We start from the raw sequence: 12,055 nt of genomic DNA, 5'->3' as shown, positions 1-12,055 counted from the left end.
CCGAATGGAGCGGCCGGTCAGAATACATTATGTTCAAAGACTCACAAGTTGCCTAGCGGCTTTGAGCAGGTTTATCAGTCGACTCGACGAGAAGGCACTTCCTCTGTACCGACTCATGAAGAAATCAGATACTTTCGAGTGGACAGACGAAGCCCAAATCGCATTCGACGACCTCAAAGTCCTACTTTCCACCCAGCCGGTTCTTACTGCTCCGCTCAGTCAAGAACCCCTTCTTCTTTACATCGCGGCTACAAATCAAGTCATCAGCACTGTTCTCACAGTCGAACGGGAAGAAGAAGGCAAAGCATACAAGGTTCAGCGGCCAGTGTATTATGTCTCCGAAGTCCTGACTCCTTCCAAGCAGAGGTATCCCCATTATCAAAAACATATCTACGGGATTTATATGACTGCGAAGAAGGTGGCTCATTATTTTCAACACCACTCGGTGTCCGTCGTTTCTTATGCTCCGTTGTCGGAAATCCTACACAACCGGGACGCATCGGGCCGAGTGGTGAAGTGGGTAATGGAGATGTTATACTGCGACATCAAGTTCGAGGCCAAGAAAGCTATAAAGTCTCAAGCTCTGGCTGACTTCATAGCAGAATGGGTAGAACAACAGCAACCGACCCAAATCTACTCGGCTCATGGGACAATGTTCTTCGATGGGTCCAAGATGTTGAATGGCTCGAGCGCTGGCATTGTGATCATATCACCAAAGCGTGACAAACTGAAGTATGTGTTGCAGATACACTTTGATTCCTCCAACAACGAGGCAGAGTATGAAACTCTCCTTTATGGAGTGCGCATGGCCATCGCACTCGGCGTCCGTCGCCTGATGGTCTATGGTGATTCGGATTTGGTGGTTAATCAAGTGATGAAGGAGTGGGAAGTCAGGAAGCCCACCATGACCACATACTGCAATGCAGAGAGGAAGCTCGAGAAAAAGTTTGAAGGTCTGGAACTCCACCATGTTCCGCGACTGAAAAACCAAGCGGCTGATGAGTTGGCAAAACTCGGATCCACTCGGAGACCAGTCCCGAGTGACGTCTGCCTCGAGCATCTCCACCTTCCTTCAGTTAAAGAAGATCCTTTCACAGAGGAACCAGTACAACCAAAGAGCTCGATAGATCCGGCTGAAGTCGAAGTCCCTGCTGTGGTTGATTCGATCATGGAGATTCTTGCTATCATCCCCGATTGGACTGTGTCGTTCATTGCATACATCCTGAGGCAAGAATTACGAGAAGACGAAGTCCAAGCCAAACAGATCATCCGCAGGTCAAAGTCGTTCACTGTCATTGATGGCCAGTTGTACAAAGAAAGCGTTTCAGGCGTCCTTCAACGATGCATCTCCCCTGAGGAGGGACAGTTAATCCTGGAAGAAATTCACTCGGGAACCTGCGGTCATCACGCCTCCTCAAGGGCAATCGTCGCCAAAGTATTCAGAGCTGGCTTCTTCTGGCTGCAGACGAATGAGATGGCGAAAGATATGGTCGACCAATGTGAAGGCTGTCAGTTCTACTCTAACAAGTCCCACAAACAAACATCTGCGTTGAAGACAATCCCTCTTGTTTGGCCGTTTGCAGTACGGGGATTAGATACAGTCGGTCCATCCAGGACAGACCAAGGGGGATTCACACATCTGTTGGTGGCAGTCGACAAGTTCACAAAGTGGATTGAAGCCAAGCGCATCAAAAAGCTCGACGCCCTTACGGCCATCAAGTTTGTCAGGGACATCATCTCCAGATTCGGGGTACCTCACAGCATAATCACTAACAATGGAACAAACTTTGACTCGGACAGATTCGAAGGTTTCCGTACAGGCCAAGGTATCCGAGTGGATTTTGCATCTGTGGCGCATCCCCAAACAAACGGGCAAGCAGAGCGGGCGAATGGACTTATTCTGCAAGGTTTGAAGCCTCGACTCCTGCGAGAAGTGGGACATGCCGCCGGCGCATGGGTCACCGAGCTGCCTTTGGTGCTTTGGGGTCTCCGCACAACCCCAAATAGATCTATAGGGCGATCCCCGTTCTTCCTCGTTTACGGAGCAGAGGCAGTCCTTCCGAGTGACTTGCTTCACAACGCTCCACGAGTTGAACTCTTCTCCGAAGCTGAAGCAGAGCAAGCAAGGCAAGACGGAGTGGATCTTTAAGAGGAGGGGCGCGAGATGGCACTGACTCGCTCAACCATTTAACAACAAGACCTGCGGCGCTTTCACGCGCGACACGTCAGGAGTCGTACATTCCAAGCAGGCGACCTGGTGCTCCGAGTGGATCAGCAGAGACCTCACAAGTTGGCTCCCGCCTGGGAAGGACCCTTCATCATCTCCAAGGTGCTGAACAATGGAGCATATCGACTCTACAACCTCGACAGGGAAATGGACGCGCCGCGAGCATGGAACGGAGATCTCCTGAAGCGCTTCTACACGTGACCGTCGACTGAAGCAATGTAAAGAACAAGTATCGTTGAAGTAATACAAAGCAGATTGAGCTTTTGCAGATTCAAAATCCTTCCGCGTTTGCAGACCCCGGTCTAAAAAAACCTTAGCTACGAACCAAAATCGCCTAAGTATAAACTTTCTCCGAGTGTGAAATAAACGTCGCACTCGGGGACTTAGCTGCGATCCAGAATCGCCTAAGTATAAACTTTCTCCGAGTGTGCACTAAACGTCGCACTCGGGGACTTAGCTGCGATCCAGAATCGCCTAAGTACTAACTTTCTCCGAGTGTGCACTAAACGTCGCACTCGGGGACTTAGCTGCGATCAAGAATCGCCTAAGTACAAACTTTCTCCGAGTGTGCGCTAAACGTCGCACTCGGCGACTTAGCTGCGATCCAGAATCGCCTAAGTAATAACTTTCTCCGAGTGTGCACTAAACGTCGCACTCGGGGACTTAGCTGCGATCCAGAATCGCCTAAGTATTAGCTTTCTCCGAGTGAGCACTAAACGTCGCACTCGGGGACTTAGCTACAATCCAGAATCGCCTAAGTAATAACTTTCTCCGAGTGTGCACTAAACGTCGCACTCGGGAACTTAGCTGCGATCCAGAATCGCCTAAGTACTTACTTTCTCTGAGTGTGCAGTAAACGTCGCACTCGGGGACTTAGCTGCGATCCAGAATCGCCTAAGTAATAACTTTCTCCGAGTGTGCACTAAACGTCGCACTCGGGGACTTAGCTGCGATCAAGAATCGCCTAAGTACAAACTTTCTCCGAGTGTGCACTAAACGTTGCACTCGGGGACTTAGCCGCGATCCAGAATCGCCTAAGTATTAGCTTTCTCCGAGTGTGCACTAGACGTCGCACTCGGGGACTGGTCTGCGACCAAGAATCGCCTAAGTAGAAATCTTCCTTCGAGTGTATCTTACAGATCCACTCGGAGGCTTTGCATACCCTCATTGAGGCTCATGTAGATGTCAAGACAACTGACAATTACATGAGTAGCACGAACCTCATTGAGGCTCATGTAGATGTCAAGACAACTGACAATTACATGAGTACCAGAACCTCATTGAGGCTCATGTACATGTCAAGACAACTGACAATTACATGAGTAACAACTCGCTCCGAGTACGACCTTACAGTCGCACTCGAAGACTTATTCGCGATCACGAATCGCCTAAGTACACAATTGCCTTCGAGTGTATCTTATAGATCCACTCGGAGACTCAGCAGACCCTCAGTGAGACTCATGCCGATGTCAAGACAATTGACAATTACATGCTCCGCATGTTTGCCGTTGGCTTCACCAAGAAACACCAAAAAAAAACCACGAGCCAAAATCGTGTCAACAACTCTTTGGCAAAGGAAGAGCAAAAGATTTGATTCAAATTCAAAGTTCGTCTAAAGATAGTTGGTTCGGTGTAGGTCAAGCTTATCCACACCGAACCACGAATGTGACGGCCAACAGCAGTGGCCAAAGTTTCATACAACTAACACTCGGCATACCGAGGTAAAAGTTTTCTAAAGCGTCGTCAGGACTGGCACTGGGACTGGCAGGCTCCACGAAAGTGTCGAGGTCGATCCCGTCTGCGATGCGAGTGGCGCTCTCAAGGAAGGTCTCCATGAAATCTTCGAATCGAAGCTTCTTGGTGTTTGCGACCTGCAGCGCCTTCAGCTTCTCTTCGCGAGCCTCCTTGCAAGGCACTCGGACCAGCGACAGCGCCACGTCCACACCACAGCGAGCAGCAGACTTCTTCCACGCCTGCACTCGGTTCGGGACGTCCTCCAGCCGAGTCATCAACCCTTCCATCTCATGTCGGGACTCGTCTTCGGGCCACAGCTCCTTGTCGATTCGGCCGACGACCTCTCTCAGTCGACCGATGAAAGGTCCCACTTTACCCAGGCGAATGTGCGCTCGGAGCAGGTCTCGGTTGGCGTCCTCGCCGAGTGGAACGTTCGGAATAACCGACCGCTCAACGTCAGCTGCTTCAGCTTCAGCGTCCATACAAAAATCTACAAAGACAAGACGAGCAGAAAGTAAGCGCGGAATGAGATACACAGTCAAGAAGCACTCGGAAAAATAGAGCTTACCACCGAGAAGCGCAATCATCTTCCTTGCCCAGTCACTGACGTACTTCTCGTGTGATAAGCACCGCCTATTCATCACCTTCATCTGCCCCATCAGCTCGGTTCTTTGTTTCCCCATTTTCTCCATTTCGGCCACCAATGCCTTGTTTGCCTCACGGGACTCCTCCAAGGACTTTTCTCGTTCAGCCAGAACACCCTTCAGACCAGCCAAGGCAAGCATTGCTGCATCCAGTTCCGCAGCAAACTGAATCTTTTCAGCCTTCACAGTGTTGTACGCCGATCCCATCTCGCAAGTCCTCTGCAAGTCAGCGCGAAGAGACGATCAGACAAATTCAGCAAGGAAAACAATAAAAACTCAAAGTTCTTCAGACCCCTGCCGACGCAAGCAGTCGACAGCGGTCTCGGGGACTACACCCAGTGGGTTCACTAAGAGTGACCCCACTGCCATGAAGCTCAAACAGGTCCGCCCTATTGAGATACATAACAAAAACAAGCCTATGAGGCTACTACTACCCGACCTGAGTAAAATTACTCTCGGGGACTAATCCAGTAGGTGCACTCGGAGTGCCCCCACCGGTAACATTCGAACAGATTTGTTTTGATCAGATCAACTTAAAGAAAATGTATATAAAGACAACTACCGGTGCAAGCACTCGACAGAAGTCTCGGGGACTACACCCACTGGGTTCACTAAGAGTGAACCCACTGCAAAATAATCATCTTGCATCCGAGTATATTTCTTAAACACCCACTGGGTTACAAGGGGAAAGCAAATACTTACTAGCCCACTTACTCGGATATCGTCCCGGAGTTGCAAGCTTCGCTTGTATACAGACGCGATGGAGTCGTACGCTCTCTTGGCATCACCCGCCATCAACTCCGCCTGCACCATGGCCTCCTTGGCAGCTCCCACCTGATCTTCCAGAAGGCGCTGGGCGTCGAACTGGACGGTCGACGGACCTGGCACCACAAGAGACTCCTTGGGCATCCCAAGTCCTGCTCCAGTCGGTTCAGCAACGACGAGCGCCGTGTCAGTCGACGGCATCGTTTCGGTTGGCGGCGTGTCCATGGCGGGAGTAGTAACAGACGGAACAGCCTCAAGGACAGGCGTCGCTGCTTGCTCGGACCTCTTCTGATCGTCCTCCTCCACATGGATCACCTCTGAAGGAAGGAGCTTGGGATGCACAGGAGGTCAGGAGAGAAGCGGGGCAAGTGCGAGTTATCAGGCGAGTGCAACGAAAAACCCTCACTGAAGAGGTTTAAATAAGGTTCTGACTGGGTCACTAGCAGGTGGCCCCGAAATCTTATCCCCCGACCGTTCGTTGCGATATTACTGGAGGAGATGAAGGCGCGGAAATCGAGGCGGCAGATACTACTCTATTACAATGTCGTCATCCCCGCCGAGCGCGCGGCAACCGAAATTTGAGGATCCCAGAAAATCCGCCGCTGTCAGTTTACTAGTCACATCAAAAGACTCCATAGAAAACTCGGTCCCTGACGGTTCGTTTCACAAATACATCCACTCGGATAAAATGGATCGAGGCAAACAACGCCAAAGTCGCATCCATACCAGTCGGATCCGTACTCCAAGCATCGCTTCGTCGTTCCAACCCCAATCCATTCGGGGACTAATGATGGGGTTATAGTCCTAGGGTAGGGTCATAGGCCTGCCTAATGGGTCCTACCCAAGGACTACCCTTCATAAGGGATAAGGCCCTTAGTCAGTTCCGACTGAATTAAGGACTTCCCATCATCCAGTCGGTGATGATTCCTACATCATCCAGTCGGAGATGAGCATTCGGAGCGTATCAAACTTACCGACTGGATTCCACTCTATACATCGTAACCCCCCTGGAGGGCAACGGTCATACGTTTCCATGTACCTTTATTAGCATTTAAGACATACGTTACCTGCAACGTATGCAGTTATTCGCCACTACTCCACCCCTGTGCACCAAACCGTTGTGAAGGGCAGCACACTCTATATAAGCCGCCCTTCCCCATTGGTGCAGGGCTTAGCAATTCATAGTAATCCATATTCCACTCGACAACAAGCTCCAAGAGCACTGAGACGTAGGGCTTTTACCTCCACCGTAGAGGGGCCTGAACTCATACAACCACGCCGTAGCTAAGGCTCTGCCCATCCTTTCGTACCCTACACATCTACTGTCAGACTATACCCACGACAATTCCCTTCCTTAATATCGATGATAGCACCGATAGTCCTTAGGAAAGGTCTACGAAGAATGATAGGGCATGTAGGATTGCAATCAATGTCAAGCACAATGAAATCCACGAGTACATAGTTCCTATTGGCAATAATAAGAACATCATTGATCCTTCCCATGGGTTTCTTGACAGTAGAATCCGCAAGATGCAAATGAAGAGAGCACTCCTCAATCTCATTAAAACCCAGAACATCACATAAAGACTTTGGAATCGCGAAAACACTAGCACCCAAATCACACAAAGCATTGCATTCATAGTTTTTTATTTTGATTTTCATAGTAGGTTCCCACTCATCATGAAGCTTTCTAGGGATAGGAACTTCTAATTCAAGTTTCTCTTCAAGAGATTTTATCATAGCATCGACGATATGATCAGTAAAGGCCTTGTTTTGGCTATAAGCGTGTGGAGAGTTTAGCATGGATTGCATCAAGGAAATGCATTCAATCAAGGAGCAACTATCATAATTGAATTCCTTGAAATCCAAAGTGGTATTTTTATTAATACTCAAGGTTTTAATATCTTCTACTCCACTTTCAATGCTTTTAGCATCAAGATAGATGGACTCCGAATCATTGGGGTGTTTTTCAACCAAAGTGGATTCATATCCAGCCCCATCATCATTAGGTTTGTCACAAGAAAACAAAGATTCCATGGGAGTCACACCAAGCACTTTAAGATCTTCGTGATTCTTATCACGAGAACACGCCCTTTAAAGCCATTCATGTCTAGCACGAATTTGGGCGGTTCTTTCTTTGCTCTCACTCATGGAAACACGCATAGCTTTGAAAGTTTCATCCATATTGATCTTGGTAGGAGCACATCTAACTTTCAAAGCATCAATATCACTAGACATTCTATCAACGCTCCTAGCCAAATCGTCAATTTTGAGTAGTTTTTCCTCTATGGACGCATTGAAAATCTTTTGCGAGTTGATAAACTCTTTGGTATTACTCTCTAGATTAGAGGGTAATATATTGTAATTTCCATGAGTATTGTTGTAGGAGTTGCCAAAGTTATTAGAGGGGTTACTAGGAAAACGGCTAGGAACATAGTTTCCTCTAAAAGCATTGTGGTTGCCAAAATTATTCCTACCAACAAAATTAACGTCCAAGCTAGCGTTGCTACTGTCAATCAAGGAAGACAAGGTCATGTCATTAGGGTCTAAAGGAGCACTTCTACTCGCAACCAAATTCATTAACTCATCCATCTTAGCACTCAACGAGTTAATTTCTTCTATAGTGTGTACCTTCTTACTAGTAGGTGACCTTTCAGTGTGCCACTGAGAGTAGTTCGTCATGATATTGTCTAGGAGTTTTGTGGCTTCTCCTAACGTGATTTCCATGAACGTTCCACCTGAGGCGGAGTCCAAGATATTTCTAAAAGCGAAATTCAAGCCTGCGTAGAAGATTTGTATAATCATCCAAAGACTCAAGCCATGAGTGGGACAATTTCTAATCATCAATTTCGTTCTCTCCCAAGATTGTGCAACATGTTCATGATCAAGTTGCTTAAAATTCATAATATCATTAGGGAGAGAGGTAATCTTAGCCGGCGGAAAATACCTGGATATGTAAGCATCTTTGCACTTATTCCAAGAATCAATACTATTTTTGGGCAAATACGAAAACCAAGTTTTTGCTCGATCTCGCAACGAGAAAGGAAAAAGCTTCAATTTAATCACATCATTATCCACATCTTTCTTCTTTTGCATATCGCAAAGCTCAATGAAGGTATTAAGATGGGATGCGGCATCTTCACTAGGAAGGCCGGAGAATTTCTCTTTCATAACAAGATTCAGCAAAGCAACATTGATTTTGTATGATTCCGCACTAGTGGCGGGAGCAATCGGAGTACTAATAAAATCATTATTATTAGTATTCGAGAAGTCACAAAGTTTGGTGTTTTCAGTCATGGTGACTTCAGCAAGCAAGCAAGCACACAAGCGAACAGAAAGCAAGCGAGAGAAAAGGGAAAACGAAAAAGGCAAACAAAAAAGGCAAATATTTTTGTAAATTTCTGTTTTTCAAAAGTGGGGGATAGGAAAACGAGAGGCAGGAATAAGTAAATGCAAGAGATGAGTTTGCGACACTTACTTGGATGAGTTATTGACTTGATCCTCCCCGGCAACGGCGCTAGAAATTCTTCTGCTACGGCAGCAGAAATCTTTTCGCTGCCTCTTGAGCTTGCGTTGGTTTTTCCCTTGAAGAGGAAAGGGCGATGCAGCACAGGAGCAGTAAGTATTTCCCTCAGTTTGAGAACCAAGGTATCAATCCAGTAGGAGAATCACGCCAAGTCCAGAGTACGTGCGCAAACACAAAAGAGCTTGCACCCAACGCTATAAAGGGGTTGTCAATCCCTTCAAGATTGATTGCAAAGTGAGATCTGAAGGCTGAAAGTGCAACGAAGTAAAATTGTAAGGCTGAAAATATGGTGTGAAGTAGACCCAGGGGCCATAGTGTTCACTAGAGGCTTCTCTCAAAATAGCAAATAGTACGGTGGGTGAACAAATTACTGTCGAGCAATTGATAGAACCCCGCAAAGACATGACGATATCTAAGGCAATGATCATACATATAGGCATCACGTCCGAGACAAGTAGACCGATGCTTTCTGCATCTACTACTATTACTCCACACATCGACCATTATTCAGCATGCATCTAGTGTATTGAGTTCATGACAAACAGAGTAACGCCTAAAGCAAGATGACATGATGTGGAGGGATAAACTCAAACCAATGATGTAAATCCCATATTTTTACCCTTGATGGCAGCAGCACGATGTGTGCCTCGCTACCCCTTCTGTCACTGGGTGAGGTCACAGCACGGTATGAACCCAAAACCAAGCACTTCTCCCATTGCAAGAATCATAGATCAAGTTGGCCAAACAAAACCCACAGCTCGAAGAGAATTACAAGGATATGAAATCATGCATATAAGAGATCAGAAGAAACTCAAATAAGATTCGTAGATAATCTGGTCATAAATCCACAATTCATTGGATCTCGACAAACACACCGCAAAAGAAGATTACATCGGATAGATCTCCATGAAGATCATGGAGAACTTTGTATTGAAGATCCAAGGGAGAGAAGAAGCCATCTAGCTACTAGCTATGGACCCGAAGGTCTATGGTGAACTACTCACGCATCATCAGAGAGGTCATGATGTTGATGAAGAAGCCCTCCGTATCTGAATCCCCCCTTCGGCAGGGCACCAGAACATGCCCGAGATGGGATCTTGCGGAGACAGAAGCTTGCGGTGGCGGAAAAGTATTTTCGTGGATCTCTTCTTTAGTTTTGGAATTTTTCTGAATTTATAGCCGGAAGAGGTAGGCCAGACGAGCCATAGGGGGCCCACAAGCCTGCTAGGTGCAGGCCCCCCTGGCCGCACCTAGGGGGCTTGTGGGGTCCCCTGGTGGCCCCTGCCTTGGTTCTCAAGTCTCGTGTGTATGTTTTGTTCCGGAAAAAATCTTTTCGGAAGTTTTATTTCGTTTGGACACCGCTTAAAATCCTCCTATGAAAAGGGTCAAAAACACGGAAAAAACAGGAACTGACACTTGGCACTGAGTTAATAAGTTAGTCCCAAAAAAGATATAAAAGGCATACAAAACATCCAAAGTTTGACAAGATAATAGCATGGAACCATCAAAAATTATCGATACGTTGGAGATGTATCACTGGTGCAGTGTTTTTGACAACTCTACCTTTGATGAAATTCTGCTTGTCTTATCTGAACTTATGGTCAGGATCCTGGAACTGTCTATGCATGTCGAAGAAAGAAAACTTGCGACCAGCCTACAGCCAACGGAACTGAAGAGCTGCCTTGCATGTGGTGCATGGGAACCTTCCATGCATACACCAGTCAGCGAATAGCGCAAACTCCGGATAATCATGCGTCGAGTACATGTACCACACATGCATTTTGAAATTTGTTTTGGTAGCGGCGTGGTACGTCTTGATCCCATTATCCCAGGCTTCTTGCAACTCATCCTTAAGTGGCTGCATGTACACATTCATATTCTTCCTCGGATAGTTGGGCCCTGGAATTATCAACGTCAGAAAAATGTTCTTTCTTTTCATAATCTCTCCGGGTGGGAAATTGAGTGGAATGACAAATACAGGCCAACAACTGTATTGTGTTTCCGTCATAACATACACAGTGAACCCATCCGTGCTGATGGCAACTCTAGGATGCCTTGGATCTTCCGATTTATCCTTATGTAATGCATCGAAGTGCCTCCACGCAAAACCATCTGAAGTGTGTACCAGCATCTTGTTACCATCCGTATCTAGTTCGGTTCTTTTGCCCAATTTGTGCCATGTCATCTGTTTGGCCGTCCCTTCGACCATGAAAGGACGTTGAAGTCTAGGTACGATTGGCAGATACCAAAGAATACTAATGGGGATTTTGGTCTGATTCTTCTCACCCATACCGTTGTCTACCACAATATACCTGGAAGAATTGCAAATGGGGCAATAGTTCAAGGCCACATACTCAAGCCTAAATAAGGCACATCCATTCTCACATGCATGTATCTTCTCATAGGGCATCTTAAGTACACGGAGGATTTTCTCTGACTGGTACAGGTTTGCACGCAGTACATGTCCTTTGGGTAGAAAGCGTCCAAATATCGTCATCATCGCGTCGTAGCATTATGTGCCTAGGTTGAATTGAGCCTTCAGAGCCATTACTTGCACGGTGGCATCCAGCTGACAAATCTCAGTCTCCTCATGGAGAGGATGTTTTGAAGACTCCAACATTTCATAGAAGGCCTTTGCAGATTCCTCCATCTCATTGTACGAATCCCGAGCATCATCATAGTCTTGCACCATGTCTTCGATCCCGGTACCATGCTCGTGGGTGCAACGACGAATCACCTCAGCTTTGGCACGTATAATTAGGCGTAAAACCCCACTTCTGCAGGTGTTTACCCATTTCAAACTCTGTCTACTTTTTCCAGTTGTCGCAGTTGGGACAGGGGCACCATGTTTTTTGCTAGCCATTTGCAAATGCGGCTCACACAAACCCCGTGGTTTTTGTTAACCATTCGTGGGTCATGTATTTCTGACTAGGGTGACCAGTGTACATCCAAGAACGATCACTCATGTTGCCTAGCTACCTATGGGCGCACAAGAAATAAATATATAATTCTTCATCTATATTCATCCGCTAATCAAGTTTGTCAGTTTTATTACGTCCATGCAACCTACACGCTAATAGGTAAAGATATGTCCTAATCCCACCAGAGTATGTGTAGATTGGGTTCGTTTTCCCATGCTCTGCTCCAGATGCGACGCGG

Source organism: Hordeum vulgare, chromosome 5H (genome assembly GCF_904849725.1).
Source record: "Hordeum vulgare subsp. vulgare chromosome 5H, MorexV3_pseudomolecules_assembly, whole genome shotgun sequence".
Classification (NCBI taxonomy): Eukaryota; Viridiplantae; Streptophyta; class Magnoliopsida; order Poales; family Poaceae; genus Hordeum; species Hordeum vulgare.
The sequence above is the reverse complement of the archived record's forward strand: the minus strand, read 5'-3'. Positions refer to the sequence as shown.